This window comes from Phyllobates terribilis, unplaced genomic scaffold (assembly GCF_046119375.1).
Source record: "Phyllobates terribilis strain yellow unplaced genomic scaffold, ASM4611937v1 Scaffold_4__5_contigs__length_816908805, whole genome shotgun sequence".
NCBI classification, from domain to species: Eukaryota; Metazoa; Chordata; class Amphibia; order Anura; family Dendrobatidae; genus Phyllobates; species Phyllobates terribilis.
Genome location: NW_027362764.1, coordinates 207,841,706 through 207,867,059, shown reverse-complemented (window position 1 = coordinate 207,867,059; position 25,354 = coordinate 207,841,706). Strand labels below are relative to the sequence as shown.

Genomic DNA, 25,354 nt, shown 5'->3' with positions numbered 1-25,354 from the left:
AGACAGCTGCAGCAGGACATACTGAGTGGCGAAAAAAGGCTCAGGCTGTTTAGAGGGAAAGATAACTCTCTCCAGTGACTATCAATTCTCTAGCATGGTGGCTGAAAGTGGGGAATCAGTTGCTTGGGGTCCCGTGGGTATATCAGATCGAATATAAAATAACTACGGATGCAAGCTCAAATGGATGGGGAGCACATCTGAGGGACTGTGTGGTCCAGGGCATCAGTCAAGAAATGAAAGGAGATATTCATCGAACATGAAAGAGCTGCTGGCAGTAAAATATGCAATAGCAAAATTCTTTTATCGGTCGACCATGACAGCACCACGAGAGAGGGGAATCCGCCCACCAAGGACAGGAAACCTACAGGCTTAAAAGGGGGCGGCCCTCCCTCTCGCCTCAGTTTGGTTTCCTGTCCTTGATGGAGGAAGCCGGTCGCAGGCGTAAAACATGGATGGCGACGGCTGTGATCCTGTGCCTCTGTCTGGGGACGGCAGCTCCAGCGTTGGCCGATGCTCGTGCGCCCCTATATGGGAGAAGCACAGCATCCTGAGGCACTGGGGGTTCTCTTTTTTTTTTTTTTTGTTTGCAGTGGGGCTGCGCCCCTGTCTGGGGTGGCATCCCCTTTTTCTGCCTCAGCCAGGTGCGCCTCCCGTGGGAGTGTAGGCCCTGGCTGAGCCCCAAAAGTGCGGTGGGGTCTGCATTCCAAGTGGGGGTGACAGCCCACCATCACCATCCGTAAGTATGGGGGGGGGGCGAGGGCCAAGGTGATTGTGTCCCCTCGCCCTGCCCTGGGTGAACGCAGCGCGGTACATCGCGAAAGCGCGGCTTACCTGTGGAAGCGCTGACAGCATGCGTCCTCGCGCGAAGCTCGTGCGGCGCGTACTTCCGGGTTTCGGTAAGTCGCGGCCCGATGACGTCACCGCGACTCGGCGATCATGTGCAAAAAAAAAAAAAAAAAAAAAAAATGGAGTGTGCTGAGGCTCTGCTAGAGGGGAGGAGCCAGTACCTATTTAACCTATCAGGTAACATGGCTCAGTGCTTCCCAAACCTTCATTTTTTCATTATGGAGTCTGAAGGTGTCCAGTTGCAGCAGCAGGTTGAGCAGCCTCCATCTTCACCATCTCAGCGGCTGTCTGGGGAGCCCCAAAAATGTATCGCGCTCGTGGTCCTGGTAGCAGGTCCTCAGGAAAACGGAGCTCGGGGTCTAGGTCTGGTCACCATACCTCTGGTAGAAAGGACAAATCTGCAGCCTCTAGGGAAGGTCCCCCGGCTGAGAAGGGTCCTTCCCCCAATCCGGTACCAGCTGTTTTTTCTTCCTGAGCCGCCTGGGTAAGTGATCTTCGAGTAAGTTCACTTAGTAATATGGTATCCCTTCTCCCCTTCCATATTTTATCAGGGGAAGAAATGTACCGCCAAGGCAAAAGCATATACAGTGTGCGCTATGCAAGTCTCTTCTTCCTGACGGATACCCTAAAAAGCTATGTCAGTTGTGCATAAACCAGACACTGGCAGAAGAGGGTCCTGCTCTAGCTTCTGGTTTAAAAACCTTAGTTAAAACAGAGATTCACAAGGTCCTCTCCAAGAGAGTTAAAGAGAAAATGAACTCGGACTGTGAGATCCCCTTAGTCTTGGATGACCCCCTATCCTCTCCCTATGAGTCGGATTCAGATAGTGCAGACTTTTCCTCTGCTTCCTCCTCTGATAGTGGTGTGGGACAAAATTGCTTCCCCCTTGGTGAAGTGGACAGACTGATTAAAATGGTTCGGTCCACCATGGGCATCACAGAGGCCAGGCTGGAAAAGTCAGTCCAGGACGTTATGTTCGGGGGGCTGGGTCAAAGGAAGAGAAGGAGTTTTCCGTTGAACGAAAAAATCCAGGGCTTAATCCTTAGCGAATGGAAAAAAATGGAAAGGAAAGGGCGCTCTACCTCCATTCTTCAAAAGGAAGTACCTCTTTGAGGAATCGGCCTCTTCCTCCTGGGAAAAAGCCCCCAAGATTGATGTGGCCATTTCCAAAGCCTCTAAGAGTTCCTCCCTTCTGTTTTATGATATGGGAGCTCTTAAAGACCCCCTGGATAGAAAGGCTGATTCTTTACTTAGAGGGACCTGGGAGACTTCGGCGGGAGCCCTAAAACCCGCGGTGGCAGCTACTTGTACCGCCAGGTCCCTAATGATCTGGCTGGACCAGCTGGAAGCCCATCTTAAAAACAATACCCCCAGGAAGGAAATCTTGGCGGACATGTCTCTTCTTCAGGGGGCGGCAGCATCAGCAGATTCCGTCAGATTAGCAGCAAAGTCGACCGCCATGTCTAACTCGGCCCGGAGAGCCTTGTGGCTAAAATGTTGGCCGTGGGACATTCATGCGAGGACAAGACTCTGCGCTATCCCTTGTGAAGGGGGACATCTCTTTGGGTCGGTTCTGGATGAGCTACTGGATAGAGCAAGTGACACAAAAAAGGGCTTTCCTAACCTTTCTGCCCCCACGTACAAACGTCCTTTTCAGAAAAGAAGGTTTCTACGTAATAAGCGCCAGAAGGGTCAGGATAAATGGGAAGACCGTAGACCGAAAGGTAAAGGGCTCCTGTTCAGATCCTCTTCTGCTAGCTAAGGCCCCCGAAAACCGAGCCAATGACTCGTGGCCCAGGTAGGGGGGAGGTTATTGGGCTTCTTACCTGCCTGGAGAAATATCTCTTCTAATAATTGGATCCTTGGTCTGGTAGGTTCCGGCCTGAGACTCGACTTTCAGCGAGTCCCTCGTGGGAGGTTCGTCCTGACCCCAAACCGGTCCTCAACACTGGAGCAGATGGCCCTACAAGTGGAGGTCCTGCATCTGGTCCATAAGGCCGTCTTAGTGGAGGTCCCGATAGCAGAGAAGGGACTGGGGTTCTACTCACCGTTGTTTTTGGTCACTAAACCTGACGGATCCTTTAGGTGTATTGTTAACCTTAAGGCCCTGAATAAATTTTAGTTAATTCCTACCTTTAAAATGGAGTCCATTAAGTCTACTATAAAACTATTGTTCTCAGGCTGTCACATGGTAGTATTGGATCTAAAGGACGCATATTAACATATACCTATACACAGAAGCTTCCAAGAATACCTTAGAGTGGCCTTGGTCATAGGGGATGAAATCAGACATTTCCAATTTGCGGCCTTGCCATTCGGTCTCGCCATAGCCCCTAGAATATTTACGAAGGTGATAGCGGAGGTGATGGCTCATGTACGGGAACATAATGTGTTAATTATCCCTTACTTAGATGATTTTTTGATCATTGGAGACTCAGCCTCTCAATGTCTCTCCCATCTTAAATTGGTCTCCTCTATTCTGGAAGGCCTGGGCTGGATCCTAAATCTGGAGAAATCCAGGGTAGTCCCTTCGAGAGTACAGCAGTTCCTAGGTATCATGCTAGACTCAGACCTCCAGATGTGTTTCCTTCCAGAAGCCAAAAAACAGAAGGTCAAAAGGCTGGTGGAAGGAGCTCTTGCGAACCCGGTCATGTCCCTTAGGGCTGCAATGTCCTTACTTGGTACCCTGATATCTTGTCTGCCGGGGGTAATGTGGGCACAATACCACTCCAGAGTTTTACAGTGGGACGTCCTACAGAATGAGGTCTCGTTACATGGGCACTTGGAGAGACGGATGTTCCTATCTCCCCGGTCTATTGACTCTCTACAGTGGTGGGTGAATTTAGAAAACTTGTCTCGAGGAGTTCCCTGGGTGGTCAGAATATCTGAAATGATTACAACTGACGCAAGTCTACATGGATGGGGAGCTCACTTGGGGGATAGGATTGCCCAGGGGTTCTGGTCGGATGCTGAGAGAGCTCTTTCCTCTAATACTAGGGAACTACTGGCAGTTGATAGGGCTGTTAATCATTTCTTACAATTCCTTCACAATAAGAACATTAGGATCTTGTCTGATAATAATATAGCAGTAGCTTATATTAACCATCAGAGGGGTACTCGTGCTGGATCACTAATGAGTGGCGGATCATCTTTTTCAGATCTCGGAACACCATCTCCTCTCTTTAACAGCCCTCCACATCAAAGGGAAAGAAAATTCAAAGGCAGACTTCTTAAGCCGTCATTTTTTAAGGCAAGGCGAATGGGAACTAAAACAGGACATTTTTTCCCTATTAGTCCGGAAATGGGGTCTTCCCGTGGTGGATCTCTTCGCCACAAAGCATAACCGGAAGCCAAAGGTTTTTTGCTCCCTAGATCCGAGAGAAAGGCCCCTGACAGTAGACGCTCTCCAAATCCCTTGGAACTTCAGTCTGGCCTATGCCTTCCCACCGTTAAACCTTCTGCCTATGGTGCTAAGAAAGATCAGAGCGGACAAGGCAAGGGTCCTCTTGATCACCCCCTTTTGGCCCAAAAGACCCTGGTTCTCATGCCTGAGGAACATGTCCATCTCGGACCCTTGGGTCCTGCCCGAAGTTCCGGATCTCCTCAGCCAGGGTCCAGTGCTCTATCCGCGAGCTCCGGGCCTCCACTTGACGGCGTGGAATTTGAGAGGTCCCTGCTAGAACTAAAAGGTTTTTCCCAGAGTCTAGTATCTACTTTATTACGTAGTAGAAAGCCTGTCACTACCAAAATTTATGCAGAAGTTTGGAACAAGTTTTTATCTTTTTCGAAATCTTCAGTGGATAAGGGAGCACCAATTGGGAAGATTTTAGAGTTCCTACAAAGGGGCTTCGAGCTGGGGTTAGCAACGAGCACCTTGAAGGTCCAAGTGTCGGCACTAGGTGCCCTCTATAACTGTGTCCTCGCAGAAAACTATTGGATTTCCCGCTTTATAAAAGCAGTAGGTAGGTCCAGACCGGTTACCAAAACTAATGTCGTTCCATGGGACCTAAACCTGGTTCTGAAAGCGTTAGCTGGGGCACCCTTTGAACCAATAGATTTTGTATACCTGAGATCTATTACCCTCAAAACAGCGCTTCTTGTAGCCCTAACATCTGCTAGGAGGATTGGTGATATTCAGGCTCTGTCCTCTGGCCCTCACTTCACCCAGGTTCTGGACGACAGAATAATTCTTAGAGCAGATCCAGCATACTTGCCTAAGGTAGCTTCCCGGTTTCATAGACTTCAGGAAGTAATATTACCCTCTTTTTGTCCGAACCCTAGTAATCAGATAGAAGCAGATTTCCATGCTTTAGATGTGAGAAGGTGTGTGGTTAGGTACCTTGCAGTCACTCAGCCCTTTAGGAGAGAGAGTTCCTTATTTATCTCCGATCAGGGGGTTAGGAAGGGGCTTAAGGTCTCTAGATCCACCATAGCTAGATGGATTAGGGAGGCCATTACGCTAGCCTATGTATCCAGCGGAGAGGAAGCACCGCGTGGCCTGAAAGCTCACTCTACCCGGGCGGTGGCAACCTCATGGGCAGAGAGGTCTGGTGTCTCGATGGAGGACATATGTAAGGCAGCTACCTGGTCTTCTCCATCTACCTTCTATAAGCACTATAGACTAGATCTGGGTGCTTCGTCTGACCTCACATTTGGGAGAAGGGTGCTCCAAGTGGTGGTCCCTCCCTAGAATCTTCATCTCTGCAATTCTCTCGTGGTGCTGTCATGGTCGACCGATAAAGAGATTAGTTACTTACCGGTAATGGGATTTCTCGGAGACCATGACAGCACCCTTATATTCCCTCCCTTCACCCCTTTTTGGGAGCACTTCATATCTGTTTTCATTCTTTATTCTCACACATTGGTGTTGTAAGAAAATGTATATACTGTTTGTTTCATGATTATGTTGCTATGTCTACTAACCGGGCGGTCCTCTCAATGCTCTGTAATCCAAAGGGGAGCAGGATCACAGCCGTCGCCATCCATGTTTTACGCCTGCGACCGGCTTCCTCCATCAAGGACAGGAAACCAAACTGAGGCGAGAGGGAGGGCCGCCCCCTTTTAAGCCTGTAGGTTTCCTGTCCTTGGTGGGCGGATTCCCTCTCTCGTGGTGCTGTCATGGTCTCCGAGAAATTCCGTTACCGGTAAGTAACTAATCTCTTTCATCCTTTCAGGGGCGTCATGTTGGTATCCTGTCGGACAGCCGAAGTGCAGTAGCCTACATCAACTATTAAGGGGGAACGAGATCCCGCTCTGATGGTAGTAGCGAAAGCGATTTTCTAGATTGCAGAACAACCTCTTTTGATACTAACGGCATTGCTTATAAAGGGGAAGGAAAACAGCATAGCAGATTTCCTAAATCGGAACCAGCTAAGACAAGGAGAATGGGTGCTAAACCTGACAATATTCCAACAGATTGTTGTTTTTTTCTTTTTTGGTATAGATCTACAAACAAAAACGGTCATAAAAGTACATAGACTCAAAGGATCAAATAAAAAGCCTTTATTAGTGGTCAAAATAGTTAACCGTGGCGCTGTGAACAAGGGTTCGCACTCACGAATAAAAACATATATAAAAACTTTAGTATTGATATGAAAGTGTAAAATTATCAATAAATAAATCAACACCAGGACATCTCAAAAAGAGGTATGAAGGAAACTTGATAGGGGACACAAATAGTGCACTATTATAATGTATGTGATTAGAATTGCATATCATGTAGGACCAATAGTGCTCAGAACACATATAATATGAAGTGGTTCAGAATACAAGAACGTGATTATCACGCATATAGTGCATGAAGAAACACACGTGTGTCTAATAGCCCAATTATGAGAAGCAGTCAAGAATCAAAACCGAAGGAGAGGGGAACTAAGGTGCCTCAGACTACCGACTAGAACAAGTCCTTCAATGAGTCATATGAGAATCCCAACTTATCCACTGGGTGAATCATGCAGATAGATGGTCATAATTAGTATTGGTATGACTGCCACTGGGTGACTCATGCTGATAAATAATCATAAATAGTATAAGGCTATAGAGTGTCCATATACCTGGTGGTCCGTTGTGCTGTGTGCTGCATGCCGAGCCCGACGCGCATTTTAGCGATGCCTTCGTCTCGGGGTGGCCTATGACATACTTTATTTGCTGCGTCCAGTGTTTATTTTATTTCATAGATTGCAGATCTGTAGGGCCAGCCAAGCATAGACCTGTTTGCAAACAAACAAAACTGGAAGGTGAAAAGATTCTGCTCTCTAGATCCAAACGAGAAACCCCACGCAATAGATGCTTTGCAAATTTCCTGGGACTTCAACCTGGCCTATGCTTATCTTCTGTTGTTGTTCTTTCCAGCAATATTGAGGAAGGTCAGTGAGGAACAGGCGAGAATTATTCTAACAGCCCCGTTTTGGCCCAAGAGACCCTGGTTTTCATGGATAAGAATGATGTCCATATTAGATCCATTGATCCTGCCAGAAATCCCAGATCTCCTCAGTTAGGGTCCAGATTTCCATCCAGAAGAGACAGGCCTTCATTTGACGGCCTGGAATTTGAGAGGGCACTATTGACTCAGAGAGGCTTTTCCCCAAATTTGGTATCTACTTTGCTTAAAATCAGAAAACTAGTCAGAGTTCAGGGAAAAGTTTGGGTAATGAAATATAATTTAAGGCCTATTAGAATTCCTCCAGAAGGGTATGGAACTGGGCCTATCCACTAGCACTCTTAAAGTGCAGGTTTCGGCCCTAGGAACATTGTACAACTATAACCTTGGAGCCGATAGATGGATTATTAGATTTATCAGCATTTGTGATAGATCCAGGCCAATCCCTAGCCCAAGAATACCTCCCTGGGATTTGAATTTGGTTCTAGAAGCATTAACTAAGCCCCTTTTTGAACTTTCGTTCTCTTCAGCCCGTAGAGTCAGTGACATACAAGCCTTGTCGGTTAACCCTCCGTTTACATTGATTTTTGAGGATAGGCTGCGTCTGGTTTAGGACAATCCTATCTTCTGAAAGTGGCCATAAAATTTCATAGAAGTCAGGAGATTATTCTCGCCTCCTTTTTTTAATTGTCCTAAGAATACTGACTAGGAAAAACTCCACACACTAGACGTTAGATGTGCTCTGGTAGAGTACTTGACAGTGACCAAACAGTGAAGGAAGAGTGAGGCCTTGTTTTTTTTTTTTCCAGGGATCTAGGAAAGGCCTCAAGGTAACAAGGGGTACCCTAGATAGATGGATTAGGGAGGCCATTAGGTTAGCCTACTCATCTAGTAATGTGTCAGTTCTAAAGAACTTGAAAGCTCATTCTACTCAGGCTGTGGCGACCTCTTGGGCAGAGAAGGCAGAGGTGTCAAATGTGTAAGGCAGCAACATGGTCCTCTCCTTCCACCTTCTATAAACATTACAGGCTTCATCTGTCCTCTGTTGATCTACCCTTAGGGAGAAAGGTTTTACTAGCAATGATCACTCCCTAAGGTGGATTTGTTCTATAGAAATCTTTCAGGTGGTGTTGTCATGGGAGAAGGGGAAAAATCTTAGTTGCTTATTGGTAACTCTATTTTCCAGAGCCATTGATAGCACCCTTAAATTCCCTCCCTTGTCACTGGTTGGTGTGCACTACTTAGTTTGGGTGTATAGTTAGAAGTGGTGGTGTTTTATGATGGTTTGTACATATAACTATCTGGAGGTCCTCTCATGCTCTGTAACCCAACTGATGCAGGGGAGAGGTACTGCCCTTTTATTCAGTAGGTTTCCTGTCCTGATCCCCTCTCTCAGATGGTGCTATCATGGGATCTGGAAAATCCCTTTGCTGGTAAGTAACTAAGACATTCCACATGTAGCAACTTAAATGGGTTGGCCACTATCTGGTAACATTTTTAAAATTCTATAAACAGTTAGAGGTAGGTCCCCTCCTTTCACAGATGACATGCATGAACAATGGATGTGGTGATCTTTGTCCAACATGAGCACTTATCTAACAGGGTTGCCAACTTGACTTCTTATTTTTTCTGGGCACCTTATTAAAAAATCACAGACAGACATTATTTTTTATGGACACTTTTGAAAACCTTAAATCCTTATGTATATAAGTGATTCATGCCTTCAACCCATACTTTTGATATAAAGAAATCTGCTGCATTCATTGTAAAATAATTAGTCAAAATATTCTGTATTTCTTCAGCTTCAAATAAATCAGACTCCTCAAATTTTTTTTATGGACAAGGGGGGAAAAAGTGCCCTATCTTTATGGAATGTCAAGAAATTTCTGGACTGTTGACCACCATGTTCCCTAGCTGTGTCTACCTCTGCCAGTTGTGGCTATAAGAGATTTTACTGTTTGTAACTGCACACACCTGCGCAGAAGTGGACAAAGTAGGGGACTGCCACCAACTTGAGTCCTATAGACATGGAGATTGCCATGTCCATTATGCAGCAGGGGGCTTTGAAGTGAAGGACTGGGGTAAGGAGTGAATGATTGTACAGTTCTTGGTCACAAAACTCAACTGGAATTTGTTTTATATCTTGCAAGGAATTGTCAACCCCTTATAAAGATGTCTCACGTGGAGCACTTCTTTCCATATACCTTGTTTTGGTGTATTGATGTCAAAGAGGCCATAGCTGCTGTTAATAGTATAGGTTTTCAGTCTCTGAAAGCAAATATCTTTCAGATGGTTGGATCTTCAGGAATACAATATTTTTATAATCGTACATTTTTAATATGCATTTAGTAAAGTGAAGCTCTAAATGAGCCCTTAGGCTGAGTTCACAGAATTTGTTCACAAATTGCTCAGTGTGCAGCTCCATGTGCTTGTACACATGGCATACGAGTGCCGGAGCTGCCAGTTATTTGCATGCACTAGTCTGGTCTGTAACCCAGGCCAAAGTTGTGCATACTGTGACTCTTTTTCGACACAGACAATTGGATCGTGTGGAAAATTGCCCATGTGCACTGGCATATTGGCTATAATGGGTTAGTGTACTCTCCTTGTGCAGTCTTCAGCACACATGGGCAGCACACCTCTGTGTAATATATGCATCTGAACGAGTCTTTAGGTGGGGTTCACATATCCAGTAAACATCCTTTTGGAAACTAATCCATTAAACAAAACACTGGATTAGTTTCAAAATTATGCACTTTAAAACTGATCCATTCACATTGACTTCAATGATTTAAAGGGATTTTCCATCGAACAAAGTATATTTTAATCTTGGAATAAAAATCTTGGAATAAAAATAAAGCTCCACAATTAGTGCTAAAAAATGTTCTTGTGCTTATTAATGTGCCTCTGCTATGTACTGTTTAATGGCTGTGTCTGACCATGTTGGAACATGGTCTGAACATGCCACATCTCCTTGCCAGATAAGTATACAGACAGGACAGCATGGAATAATAGCTACTGAGCTGCTGCTTTCTTTGAGGTAAAATATTTTCCTGTTTGTTTTGTACCAGTCAGGGAAATGTTTTCTTTACAGAAATAATCAGCTGCGATCCCATGCTGTCCTGTCAGTCTACTTTTTTTGTCCTGTCAGTCTACTTTTTTTGTCCTGTCTGTCTACCCTTTTTGTCCTGTCTGTCTGACTACCCTTTTTGTCCTGTCTGTCTGTCTACCCTTTTTGTCCTGTCTGTCTGTCTACCCTTTTTGTCCTGTCTGTCTGTCTACCCTTTTTGTCCTGTCTGTCTGTCTACCCTTTTTGTCCTGTCTGTCTAATCTTTTGCTCAATTCAATGTGTGCATTCTCTCCCCACTAGAACTAATAGCTATTTGGTGGGGGAGACAGGAGTGGGCCTCCACCGATCTGATATTGATGACCTATGCTAAGGGTAGGTCATCAATAAAATATGCCTGAAGAGCCTTTTAAGATACAGAAATCCTTGATCTGAAGGAGCACCACCCTTGGATTTAGTGGCTTAGCCCCTTAACACTAGCAGTAAGTGGAGGTGTGGGTGTTCTTTTAACACAATAGTAGAAATAAGCATGTTTGTGCAGATATCAGTTCAATGAGCTTCCTATCACTAAGGCTACACGTGTTAAACTAATCTCTGCAATGCTCAGTTGTGTTCCTAGAAGTAGAAACAGTGAAGCATATAGTAAAACGTGCAGTAACTTTGCTGAAAGCAAAATAACGTAAAAAGCTGCCTTGCTGAAATGAACAATTGTGTACATTCAGAGTAAATGAAAATGAAATCCCCCAGGCATTAGTGGTAAAATGACAAAATATGCAGAGGCAGCAGTCTCTACTCAGTGGAGTGACATGCAGCTGGGATTTGTACTGTCAAGTATACTGGATGACATGAGTCGAATGCGTTTGAAGGACATTTAACTGAATAAGCATCACCCTTCTTTTGATCTGTGTGGTCCCTTTTTTTGCTGTAATGGGCACAGGTGGACAGAGGCCTAGATTTTATAGATGCAGCAGTCTCAGCGGTTCAAGTCAGCTGCTGGGATTCAATGGCTTAAGATATTTCAAGCAGAATTATGAACAGCATATACTTGGTGTTGCCGACTTAAAAATTAAAATGATGGTTACTCTATTTCATAAATCAATAGTACATATGACAAAAAAAAAAAACTTTGTAATATATCTTATTAGAAAAATCTGCTTCTTTCTCTGTCAGGACTGATCATTCAATTTTCTAAATCTGTATTCAGTGAAGACAGATTGTTACATTGCGGAGTTAGGAGATGAGTTACTGCTGGAAAGATTGTATTGTAGAAGGGAGAGAAGCGGAGGACTGAGGCGCTAAAGTCAGAGCTCCTCCCTTCTCCTCCTTTCTCCTTTCTACATAGACTATTATCAGTAGCAGCTCTCATCTCCTATCTCGGTAATGCCACTATCTGTCTTCACCGAATACAGATTTTACCTGTGAATTGAGAATTTTAAAAATGAATGATCTGTCCAGTAGGAGAAAGAAGCAGATTTCTGTGACCAGAAAATAAGCAACTTTGTAATAGATCTTGTGTACTCTTGATTTCTGAAATATTTTTTTTTAAAAAAGGTTACTCTTTAACCTCTTAATGACCCACTTTACACATTAAAACTGCCGTCATTAAGGGGCCTTATTCCCTCATCGCTGTTTGAAAACTGCGATCGGGGATAAATAAATAACGCCATCCCGCAGCCGGAATTCCCGTGGGTGACAGCTTTAAATACCGCTGTCAATCTTGACAGCAGTATGTAAGTGGTTTAAAGTGGGTTAAAAGACCCCCTTTGACAGGATCGACCACTTGCGATCATAATCACAGGTGCTGATCGTTGCCATGTTACCCTGAGGTCATCTAATGACCCCAGGGTACTGTGGCGTGTGAGATCCTGCTATAAGAAAGGTCTTACAAGCTTTGACTGTGAGTCACTGTATGACCTGATCTATAAAACTGTCACATTATTTATTCCGTAAGACGAACGTCGTAAAAAAAAAAAAAAAAATTTAAAAAATACTTCAAAAATGTCATTTTTTCATCATACTGACAAACAAAAAAATGTAATAAAAAGTGAACAAAAAGTCATATGTAAAATAAATGGTATAAATTAAAACGCCAAACCGACCCGCAAAAAACAAGTCCTAATATGGCTTGTTTGGCAAAAGAAAATGTAAAAAATGTTACAGCTCTCTGAATACGGCAATTTATATCAAATTCATTTTTGTAAAATACTGTTTTTAGTCTGTAAAAGTAGCAAAGCATAAAAAAAAAAACATATCAATATGATACCGCTGTAACCATACTGTCCTGAAGAATAAATTGGTCTTATGACTTTTACCGCACGGTGAACCGTGTAAAAAAAATAAATAAAAATAAATGAATAAATAAAATTAAAAAATAAAATTAAATATAAAAATAACTGAATTGCTGGTTTTTGTTCATTCTGAGTCTGAAAAATCTGAATAAAAAGCGAACAAAAAAACATTATGTACCCCAAAATGGTACCAAAAAAATCTCCAACCCGTTGCACAAAAAATAAGCTCTGTTCGCCAAAAAGTAAAAGTTACAGCTCTCAGAATATGGCGATGAAATTACTATTTATTTATTTATTTATTTTTTTTAAATAAAAAAGCATTTTTACTGTGTGATGGCAACAAAACATAAAAAAACAGATGTGAATCTGTTATTGCTGTAATCTTACCGACCTGAAGAATAAAGCCACCTGATCACTTACACCGCAATAAGAACTATTCTTGTACTGCTGTCTATTTGTTCATTCCACCTCTCAAAAATCGGAACAAGGCTCGGCTCACATTCATCCTGTGCTCTCCTCTGGGCGCTTGCAACTGGGTTTCTTAGTAAATCCCCCCAAAAATTCAGACAAAACCCCCGACGATACCACACACTTATGAGGCAAATGGAGACACTATGGACTCTGGTCTCTGTTCCGGCGGTGTCCCATCATTTTATCTGTCTTTTTAGAGCACAAGTGTGGATGACCACAGATCTGTGCACACCTAAAAAGATGGATACCACCAGAATAGAGACAAGACTGATTCCTAAGTGAAGTGTCTCCATCTGTCTCATGTATTGAGTGGTTCCTTCAGGGGTTTTATCTGAATCACTTTTTTGTGGGATTTACAAGGAAATTCTGAGGTAAGGGCTCAACGCAGAACACAAGAATGTGATCCCGCCTTATACTGAAAGCAATCAAAAAATGTTATGTACCCCAAAATGTTACCAATAAAAACCCCAATTTATACCGCACAAAACCAGCCCCCAGTCAGGTCAGTCATCTGTCACTGGAACTATAGGGGGTTCCCACTTTACTGGTAGAACAAAGACTCTGGAAAAGCGACGGCTCCCCCCATTAAATAAAATCCTATGAATTCTGTTCTCCCAAATGCAAATGCCCCCCTCCTTTTGAGTCCCACTGTGTCTAAATCACAGTAAGCGGCCACATGTTTGGCATTATTTTAGTGAGGAGAGCCCAATTAACAATTCACAGGGTGCGAGTCTCCAGAAGCATAAGTTGGGCACAATGTATGGGGTTGCCACAATATATGGGGGCTCTACAATATATGGGAGCACAATGTATGGGCACTAAACTGGCAGATTTGCAATTCACCAGAATAAAGCATGATGTGGATGTTACAAAATAGTCAATGCAGCCATAAATGAATACATTTAGAGGTGCAATTTTTACAATGGGGTCCTTTTTTTGTTTTTTTCTGCTGTGCCTGGCTCCTTAGGGGCTCTGCTAATGTCACTCCCGAAAACTATTCTATCAAAATCTATGTTCCAAAAGCCAAATAGTGCTCCTGCCTCATCAGCCCAACAGTAGTTTCCAGCGACATATGGGCATCACTGCGTTCGAGAGAAATTGCGCAACAAAATGCGGGAATTAGTTTCACCTTGTAACCCTTGTGTAACTGAAAATTTGCAGCAAATAAAAAAAAAAAAAAGTACATTTTTACCACTAAAATGTTATATTTCCACATCCCAATATTATAAAATTCTGTGATGCACCTGTGGGTTCAAAATACTCACTACACCGCCAAATGAAATCCTTAAGCAGTGAAGTTTCCAGTATGGGTTAACCTGGGGGTGTTTCTGCTGATCGGACACCTCAGGGGCTCAGCTAATGGAGCCCACAATCTACTCAAACGGAATCTGTGTACGAAAAGCCAATTAGCGCTCCTTCCCATCCGATCCCTGCCGTGTGCTCAAACAACTGGGTACAACCACATATGGGGGATTGCCATGTTCGGTAAAAATTGCATAACAAATTATGGGGTCCATTTTCTCCTATTACCCCTCGTGTATATTATAGATTTGGTGCTAAAACAGTTTGTGGAAAAAAATGTAATTTTTTTGTTTTCACATCTAAATGTTATAAAGTTTTGTGAATCGCCTGTAGGTTAAAAATGCTAAGTACATCCCCAGATGAATTCCTTGAGGGGTCTAGTTTCCAAAATATGTTCACTTTTGGGGAGATTTTGCTGTGTTGGCATGTCGGCAAATGTGACATGACATTTACAATCTTTTACAGACAAATTTACGCTCCAAAAATCAAATGGCGCTCTTACCTTTCTGATCCCTGCCATGTGCCCAAACAACAGTTTTTGACCACATGTGGGGTGATATCGCATTCGGAAGTAATTGCGTAATAAATTATGGGGGCAGTTCTCTCCTATTATCCATTGTCAAAATTATAAATTTAGGGCTAAAGCAACTTTTTAATGTAACAAACGTAATTTTCGATTTCACATCTACATTTTAAAAAGTCTGTGAATCACCTATGGGTTCTACATGCTCAACACCCCCCTAGATGAATCCCTTGATGGGTCTAGTTTCCAATTGGGTCACTTTCTGCTGTTTTGGTAGCTCAGGGGATCTGCAAAAATGGTGTCTGCAATCTATTCCAGCCAAATTTACATTAGAAATACAAAATGTTGCTGCTTCTTTTACGAGCCCTGCCATGTGTCCAAACAGAACTGTTTGACTACATGTGAGGTATCGTCGTGCTCAGAAGAAAGTAACAAACTGTTGGGTCCACTTTTTCATTTATCTGTTGCAAAAGTGAAAAATTTGGGTTTAAAACAATATTTTCGTGAAAAAATGTAAATTTTCACTGACTACCTAATGTTTATAAAATTCTGTGTAGTACCTGTGGGTTGAAAATGCTCACTAGACCTCTGGACAAAACCTTTGATGGGTGTGGTTTGCAAAATGGGATCACTTGTTGGGGGTTTGTGCTTTTTAAGCATCTTGGGGGCCCTGCAAATGCCATATAGCGCATGCAATTTATTTCAGCAAAATTTAAGTTCCAAAATTCAAATGGTGCTCCTTCCCTTCCGATCCCTGCCATTTGTCCAAATAGAGGTTTCTGACCATATTTGGGCTATCGGCGCACTCAGAGGAAACTGGATAACACATTTTGGGGTCCTATGTCTCATGATATTCATTGTAAAAATGAAAAAATTGGGGCTAAAGTGACATTTTAGAGAACAAAATTACAGTTTATATTTTTTTCATTCCACTTTGCATGTAGCACCAGATTGGCTAAAAAATTTCCTGACAACAGTTTTGAAGTATTTGAGGGGTGCGGTTTTTAAAATGGTATCACTTTTGAAGCCTCTCAAAGTCCATTTAAATCTGAATAGGTCCCTAAAGAAACAGGTTTTGTGAATGTCTTGAAAAAAATGTAAATTGCTGATATAATTTTAACCCTTCTAAAATCCTAACAAAATAAAATGGTGTTTGAAAAATGATGCAAATGTAAAGTAGACATAAGGGAAATGTTATTTATTAATTATTTTGCACAACATGACTTACTAGTTTAAGGCTATGAAAATTGAAAGTTTGAAAATTGCAAATTTTTCAACATTTTTGCCAAGATTCCAATGTTTTCACAAATAAACGCCAAACATATCGACCTTAATTTACCTCGAACAGAGTACAATGTGTCACAAAAACATTCTCTGAATCACTTGGATACGTTGAAGCATTCCAGAGTTATTACCACATGAAGTGAAACTGGTCCGATTTCAAAAAGTTGGCCTGGTCATTAAGATCAAAATTGGCTCGGTCACTAAGGGGTTAATGGAAAATGATGGTTAACAAATGCTTTGTATTTTCACTGTTGTCAAAGTACTTACCTAGATATTAATGCTTGGTACTGCACCTGCAGCAACAATGGATTTATAGCAAATAGTCACAAGTCACCTGAACATTTATACTAGGTTTTGGATCGACCAGGTATCTGTGCTGCTATGTGGACCAGATGTAAACCCATGTGAGGTAGGCTAAGTGCCCACGATGCAGAAATGCTGCTGATTTTTTCTGCATCTCCCTGGCAGGAAAAACGCATGCAGATTTTACATGCGTTTTTCCTTCCAGGTAGAAGCGTTTGTCAAGCGTTTTTGAATGCATTTTCACGTGCGGGGGTATCAAGCGCTTTTTAGCATCACTTGGAAAAGTGCTTGACAACTTGGTCACACTATATAAATCCATGCAACCGGCATGGATTTATATAGTGGGACCAAGTTAATAGTTAAAAAAATAATAAAAATGTAAAAAAAAAAAAAAATATATAAAAAAAAAACAACATTATACTCACTTTCTGATGGCCAGCGGTCTTCTCTCCGGTGCGTCCTGGCTCCCCGGTGGCACGCGGTGGTGTAAAAGGACCTTCCATGACGTCATTTAGTCATGTGACAGGTCACGCGACCCCCGACACCAGCGGTCACGTCGCGTGACGTGTCACATGACTAAATGACGACATGGCAGGTCCTTTTACACCATCGTGAGCTGCTGGGGAGCAATGGACGCACCGTACAGGAGACCGGGGGCCACCAGAAGTTGACAGCACATGCGGATTATCATTGGGGACCATGGGGCACGTATTACCAAGCATTTTTTAAGCGTTTTCGCTGCGGAAATTCCACGGCAAAAACGCCTGAAAAACACATAGTGGGCACCAGCCTTAGGTCTCATTCACACGTCAATTTTTCACGTACGAATGTTATACTTTTTTTTTCCACAGGACAGCACTCATACCTATTATACTCTATGGGGCTGTCCTCATGTCCGATTTTTTTTTTTTTTTTTTATTTACCTCCAACCGAGTGGTTCTCGCCAAATTACAGAGACACGTCCAATATTGATCTATGGGTCAGTAAAAAAAAATTTTTTATTGCATTTGTGTGCTGCCCTTTTTTCACTGACTAATAGGAGAAAGTGGAGAAACTGTATTTTATTTTCTCATCAGTAAAAAAAATGAGGAAAATCTGATGAAACTTGGTCTGTTTTTCTCATGCATGAAAAAAAAACAACCTGACCCCTGCATGAGCTTAGGCCTCATTCAGACGTCCATTTTTTTATTTTTTTTTTAGTGTGGCATTCGCGTTTCTCCCTTATTACATTATACAGTAAAAAATGAACAGCACTAGGATGCAACACAGAGATATCTGTGTGCTGTCCAAATTTATTGCATACCCGTAAACTTGAAAGCGCGATTGTGATCAGTGAATCAGATCAAAATCTTTCACGTCTCATTTTTTTTTTTGCAGTCAGCAAAAAACAGCCCTATAGACTATATAAATAATTTGGGGCCGATTCATTAAGGTGTTTACGCCACAATTCTTGTGTAAAACACCTAAATAAGTTGCAATATTTTCACACATCTCAGAAATTGGTAAAAAAATTTAGCCACTTTTGGCATTTTCACTCTATCAATGCCGATAAGGACAGAGCATGGTTGGGACAAGGCTTGGATATACCTGCCCGTCATATTCATGAAAAGTTATGCCACTTTAGAGTGAGGAACATTTCTGGTGGCGATGCACCTAATTCGTTAAGTGCCATGCACCTCTTAATAAATTAAGCGCATCATTAAGTGTATCGTGCTTCAGCAAGCCTGTTCATTAAGATTGGCATGTGCAAAACCAGTCTTAATAAATAGGCCTTTATGTGTCCTATTCATGAAAGCAATGGTTAGAACACTTAGGCCGGGTTCACATCACATTTTATTGGAAAAAGCAACAGGAAAACCAGCACCTACTCCTCCAATCACTCCTTCATATAGCATGACTAAGCACCTATCCCTTCAAGTCCTGGGTGCAAAAAAGCTTCCATTCATAGACAAAATATACTGTGAATAGTTAAAGAAAAGTGGAAGGCACTCACCGGACTATGTTAAAATGCTTCTTTATTGTTTCTTCTTTAAAAACATCCCAAGCTGGGGGGTATATGTCATGCTGTTCTTGACGACGGCCATTTCGCGCCAACACTCGCTTCAACAGTCAACTAAGTATGGGGAATATAACAAAGGTGATTACTTTTAATCTAATCAACACACAATGACATTACCAAAAAAGGGGTCAGAATAAGACCCGCCAATACCGCTGCGAACATATAAACAAAACAACGATATTAAAAACAAAGTACAAAAAATAGGTTATACTCCGATTGACGTTACATTAGAAATTTTTGATAGAAATGCCGACCTCTCATCTAATCATTTAGGCCGGTGGGTCCCTGATGATTTTAAAATCATCAACCTTACGAACAAAACCTTGGATGGAGACATGTTATCTTCATTATCAAAAGGACTGAATTACTATATTCCTGAAAACTTTGACTATACTGAGTTTGAAATAGATATGTTTAAGTCCGTGAGAAAAATGCACTTATATAAATCCTTCAATACATCTTCTCTGCCACTTAATGATCCACCCACAGGGGAAACTCCTTGTTCCATAGGCCCCTTGGGATTTATGGTTGGAAATTTAGAAACCACCTCTTTGGCATTGATAAAGGATGATGCTCTTTTGCTAAATAGTCTTGACTGGAGCAAGATCCCCTTCGATAGTTCCACACAGGGAACCCTTCACAGGAGGGATTAAGTCTTTTATGCCTCCAGTTACCCCAGGCAATATTATTGATGTTTTCCATGACAAGGTTTTGAGGGAGGTAAAGGCCATGATCTATCCCAAATGTACCAAAAATTTATCCTCAATTGAAATAAAAGCATTAAAAACACTAAGGGGTTGGAAAGATATAGTTTTTAGGTGAAGCAGATAAGGGTGGGAACCACATTTTAGTTGCACATCAGTGGCTCTGCCAGCCTCCCGTCTGAAGACCTGAAAATGGGATTCAGGCATATCCACAATCGGGGCCATTGACGTAAAAAAAAGCGCACTCTGTCACTTTGTCCTCTGTCTGACCTAATTTTCTGTAGTATCCGCTTTCCATCTATCGAGTTTTAGTGCCGGGCTGAAAAAGGCACATACTACCTAAAATGAGGTCATGCAGAACGCAAAGTCACTCCGTCTGCTTCATTAAAGTAAATAGCCCTGTCAGCGAATACACATGAATCCCGTTTTTCAGGGCTTCAGGTGAAAGCCCCAATGGAGCCACTGACATGTTGCATAAATGTGATGTTAATCCAGCCTTAAAGCACCACTCCAGCGTTTTTTTTTTTTTTTAATACAGCTTTGGAGTGGTGCTACTATTGTAAGATCCCTGCACCCAATACTATAATCTCCACCTGCTGTCTTCAGCTCTTCCCAGCGCCTTTACAGTCTCTCTCCACCATCTTCTGACCACAACTTCTGACTGACTGTAAGTCAGAGGTAACGGTCACAAGGTCCCAATGTAAATCTACGAGAGCCAGAACAACTCATTGACTTGCATTGAAAAGAGATATTCAGGTCGCTCCAGCAAACACTGGAGCGATCCGGCAGGTCACAAACTGCTGGAGACCAACAGGAGCGATGCTGATAATAGCAGAAGATGGCAACTGGTAAGTGTAAGGGCTCTTTCACACGTCCGTATCTCCAGTACGAGCGGTACCGGAGACACTGACACACACAGACCCATTCAAATGAATGGGTCTGTGCACATCTCAGTGTGTTTTCATGGAACGTGTGTCCGTGTGCTCCACACGGAGACAAGTCCTTTTTTTTGCGGATATCCTGCCCGCAAAATTGCCTCACGCCTAACTCACACGGATGACATCCATGTGTCTTCAGTGTGACACGGACCGGCTCCTGGGAATTGGTGCTACAGGTAGTGCTGTTCCCATATCCCGGATGCTGGACACTGCCCTCATCATGGTTCCCTGCCGGCGCTGCACTCAGCACCAGCAGAGACCATAATGAAGGGTAGTGGTAGTCTGATCCCGCTTTGTACCCACCTGTAAAAATAAAATAGTAAAATTCATGTACTAACCTCCCCTAGGTGTCCCCTGCTGTATTCTATGCGACCGCTGCTGCAGAGGAGCCGGGGAGAATGAGCGGCTCCAGAGCTACAGCTCAGGAGCGGTGTCCTGTCACTCACTGAGCGCAGCTCTGGCTCATTCTCCCCGGCTCCTCTGCAGCAGCGGTTGCATGGATTACAGCAGGGGGACACCTAGGAGAGGTGAGTATATGGATTTTATTATTTTCTACAGGTAGGGACACTGCGGGAGCAGACTGCCACTACCCTCATCTGGTCCCTGCTGGTGCTGATCGCAGCGCCGGCAGGGAACCTTGATGAGGGCAGCGTTCAACACCGGTGCTTTGGAACAGCGCTAAATGTAGCACTGATTCCCAGGCACTGATCCTAATGCGGCACACTGTTGTCACACGTGTGACACACACGGACACACAGGACACGGATATCGCCGGTACCGTTTTTTTTTGGTACTGGAAATATCCGGACGTGTGAAACCGGCCTAAGACAAAGTGCAGGGGCCGTACATTAGCAGCACCATTCCAGTACTGCAATAAGAAAAACCCATGGAGTGGTGTTTTAAAGTGAATCATGCAGGTCTGAATGAAACCTTACTGAGAGGCGAGTTCAGGACGATGGAGAATTGAGCAGCCTGTCATTTCTAAAGGCTCATTTACATAAGGCCAATAACGATCGAAAAATTTAATTTCTAGACTATCATCACAATAATTACCCAGTGGACATACACAGTAAGATTAATAATATGCAATAAAACTCTCCTTAGTTTAGTGATTAAAAATCTTTTTACCCCAATTAACAGTAATTAGTCACACTGGAAACACACAAAAAAAAAGCCCGGCTGCATGGACAAAACGCCAACACTTCTAGTTCTTGTTATTCAGTTGTAACATTGGGTCAAGTGTAGCAAAATGTGTATTGCTGATATCTCGGCACAATCAGAGTAAGGGAAAAAAAGGATTTATTGGCTCAGACTTGTTGAATGTTTTGTCCAAACCATACCGGGCATGAACTTGCAGCACCCGGCATTTGCAGTGAAGCCTGCTGCTGACCCCCTGACTGGACTCCAAGAGAAGATTGCCTCAGCCATTAGATTGTTAGAAAAGTTTCCAGCTTTTAAGAGTTTCTGAAGGTTGTGACAGAAATGTGAAAAAAAAAAATGCTTTTGCAATCTCGTAGCACATAGGTTATTGTAAAATCCTAAATGCTTCTTTTTCAATCTCAACATTTCAAGTAGGATTTAAAAATAAATGAATGAAGATAAAATAAAAAGAATGAGAAAACGTACTGGTGTGGACAGTTAACATACTATTAGTATAATCAGCCTTAAACACTTTTAAGTCCTTAATCATGATTACATTACTTTTTTTTTTTTACTAGTTTTTAGTGTTTTTCTTATGTTTTTTTTTACACCTATTTTTAAAGTCTATTTTATATGTGTTAACCTGTTTTTGTTTTGTTTTTGCATATTTTTTTTTTTAGCTTCGACACCCTGGGTAGGTTTTGGGGTTACTAGACAATGTCTGCTGATTCAACAATTGCGACTTTTTAAAAAAATTGTACAATTTGGCGCAAATGTACTCCAGTCCTTCCTGGAGTGATTTTATGTAAGACAGCTATTTTGGTTCCAATTTTGTGAAATTTTAGCAGACCAAGTGACTGTTTTTACGTTAACAAAAAGCCAAAAGGTAAAGTAAAACATAAAGAGCATTTTTGTTTATTTCACACAAAATTCTTGAACCGCGTGTGCCATTTTGATTTGGGCAAATGATGAATCAGGCCCAAAATGTTGTTGTTTTTTTTTTTGTTTGTTTTATAGGTAGGCATTAGCGACTCTAATCAATTTATAAAAAAGTTATATATTTCATAAATCTTAAAATAAAATTTAATCAACTGTAATAGAACATAAAAATTGCATTCATGATTACACATGGGAATAACAAAGTTACGTAGAAAAGACACATGGCACTCAAGTTAAAGGGATTGTCCACACCTGAATTTTTTTAAACCAACCAGAAAGTTAAAAAACATGAAAAATGAAGGATATCTACCTTACTGATCCTCCACTACTCCTTCTACTACATCTTTTAGCCAGTCACACGACACACTGGTCACTGCTGTGATTGGCTGTAGAGGTCACTTGCCCATCCAGCCAGAAAAGGCAGGAGACTAATCGGGGGGATCTGACCCGTACTGAGAATTGGTAAGATAAGTATATTTTATTGTTTTAATTTTCAAGCATTCTTGAATGTTTTTTGTAAAAAAAGAATCTATTGTGAAAGATTTTGCCTTTAACCGGAGTGAACATGGGCCAGCTGGGGAAAAAGGCAACGTTTGTTCACCCATTTGGCTGACTATTTGCTCCATTGCGAGGTGTAGGTTTCTGGCATTATTTCATATCTGGGCAATAGCCCTCTTATTTCAGGTCGAACTGGTAGCTGCTCACTATGCTTCTTCACTACCTTATGTGGTCTTGAAGTATCAGCCATCAGATGCCAAGGCCTGGTTCACATTTCCCTCATCCACATCTATTCTGCAGAGAGTGGCTGGTGGCTTACTTTATGTGGTCTCTAGTACCAGACTCTAAACCCTGGTTCGCATTCCTGCACACCATGTCCGATTTTCAGGGTGTAATGTTCATTTTAACATTGTTTTAAAAATGTTATTACCCATTAACCTTCTTGTTCGCAGCACAACTTTTCCTCTCCTCTCCATGAGGTCACCTTGTTTATTGTTCATGATTAGTTATTACTATCGATTACTGGGGTTAGGCGCAACGTGTTTATGCATACCCCTTACCATAGTACATATACCCACATTGTCTTCATTTACTAGTTTACTGTTCATAGTATTGACCGTATTTTTCGGACTGGAAGATGCACCGTACCGTACAACGCACCCCAGATTTTTCCTACTAATTAAAACTTTCCTCGTGGTGTAAAGTGGAAGGTTAATTATCACTAATTTTTTATGCACTAAGTTAGAATAGGGAAGTAATAAATCTATTGTTAGTGCTTCTCTGCAGCTTGTATATTATACACACAACCCATGCCCAGAATTTTTAGCTTTATGACCAATGAGGAACTTCCAAGTGTCTTGAATGCCAGGATAAATTATTCAAAATCTGAGACCTATGGATAGCATATGTCCATTCACATTTGTCAAGTGCCAGCCTGTCCTTTACTTAATTATATACCACAACACCTGATATCCCTGTTCCTGACCCTCAATCCCCTTTTTTTTTAACCTTATTTTGATCAGGGCGTCGGCGTTGTGGAGTCGGAGTCGGTATAAAATGGACCAACTCCGACTCCTAAAATATATAAGAAATTGGGAACAGTGGTTCAATGCAGTTTGTTGGGAATATTTTTTCAGAAGAATTTGGGAAAGTTATGAAATGTCCTATAAATGTCTGTTCTATTCCTGATCTAAGGGTCTAGACTTTTAGCTGAGATGAATCTGTGCTACAGTAAATTTATCACTTAAACATGAGCCATGTATGAGGGAGTCGGAGTCGGTGTTATGGAAATTGAGGAGTCGGAGGTTTGGCTTACCGACTCCACAGCCCTGTTTTTGATTTTGGTTATCGCCATTTTTAGATTACTGAGCTGACATGATATGACATGGTTTCCTTTCTTGTTCTATATAATAAAATTTGCATAAAGTATTTTAGTTGTATGCCAGATTTCACACTTGGTTATATTGATAAAACACAATAAAATATTTGAATGAGAAAAAACTAACAAGAATGGATAACCTCTCTATCCTTCTTCAGAGCCACAGTTTGCTTTCAAGGAATACAAAACGTCCGGTTGACTATTATTAGACCATTTTTAGATTGTCCTTTTTTTTTTACATTACTTGCAGTAGTAAATTCCACAGTTGGCTACTCTAACTGTAAAGAACCCTTCCAGTACTGGTGGTGGAAGTCCCTTTGTTCCACATGTAATTAATGCACTCTGTCTCATTGCAGAGTAATTCGAATATATGACTGACTGCTGATTTATAATATAAGTATTAAATAATTACATTATTATATTTCATTTTAAGCTTTCAAGTTTCCTGGACAAGAAAATTGTCACACCACATAATTTTCAGCCTGACTTGGAAAGAAAGTCACAGATCACTGTCTCATTTAAATAGACGTTAATTTAGATTTCCCATTTGTGAATATATTAAACATCATTTAATGGAGACATTTTCAGCATGTCGAGAAGCTGGTCCTATCACTTCACTCAGGTGTCAACTTCCATTATACATACATTGTCGTAATTAAGATCGCCATGAGGACTTACATGCAAAAGTAGTTAAATTATTCTCTCTGACATTTACTTTACATTTTTACCACTTTGCAGGAATCTTTGATTTAAAATACAAATTGGATTGTATCACAGTTTTTATGCAGCAGTTTCGAAAATAACTTTTTATTGCTGGAGAATTCATAATTGACCCTCTAAAAAACCTGCTCCTCTGCTAAGATCGACACATTCCTTCCATTGTTAAATTGGAAGCCTTGAAGAAAATGTACCTTATTAATCTTACCCATTAATTAGTTTCCTTTATGGAAATAGAAATACTCTCACCTGACCGTAATGTATATAATTATTTCGATTACAAGTTTTACATTACATTTACGTTATATTGCATTTTACATGTGGAAATAATTATCAGTAAAATAAGAACTGTTCTGCCATGCAAGATTATAACTTGTGTTATCTAAAGGATATTACACACCCTCAAAAGTATTTTCAGTGGGGAATCTAGAATAAATAGCTGACAGACATATCTTGTGAAAGCAAAAGATTGTGCATGTTAAAACTCAACATGCATAATCTATTTTCCCCCAGAACCA

The 25,354-nt window shown here is 41.8% G+C and overlaps 1 protein-coding gene across 2 annotated transcripts in view; it reads left to right on the top strand.

Annotated features, from left to right (window-relative positions):
- Window positions 1–25,354, top strand: part of OSBPL10 (oxysterol binding protein like 10) — a 632,317-nt gene that overhangs the window by 61,941 nt on the left and 545,022 nt on the right. The gene's annotated exons all lie outside the window — the stretch shown is intronic.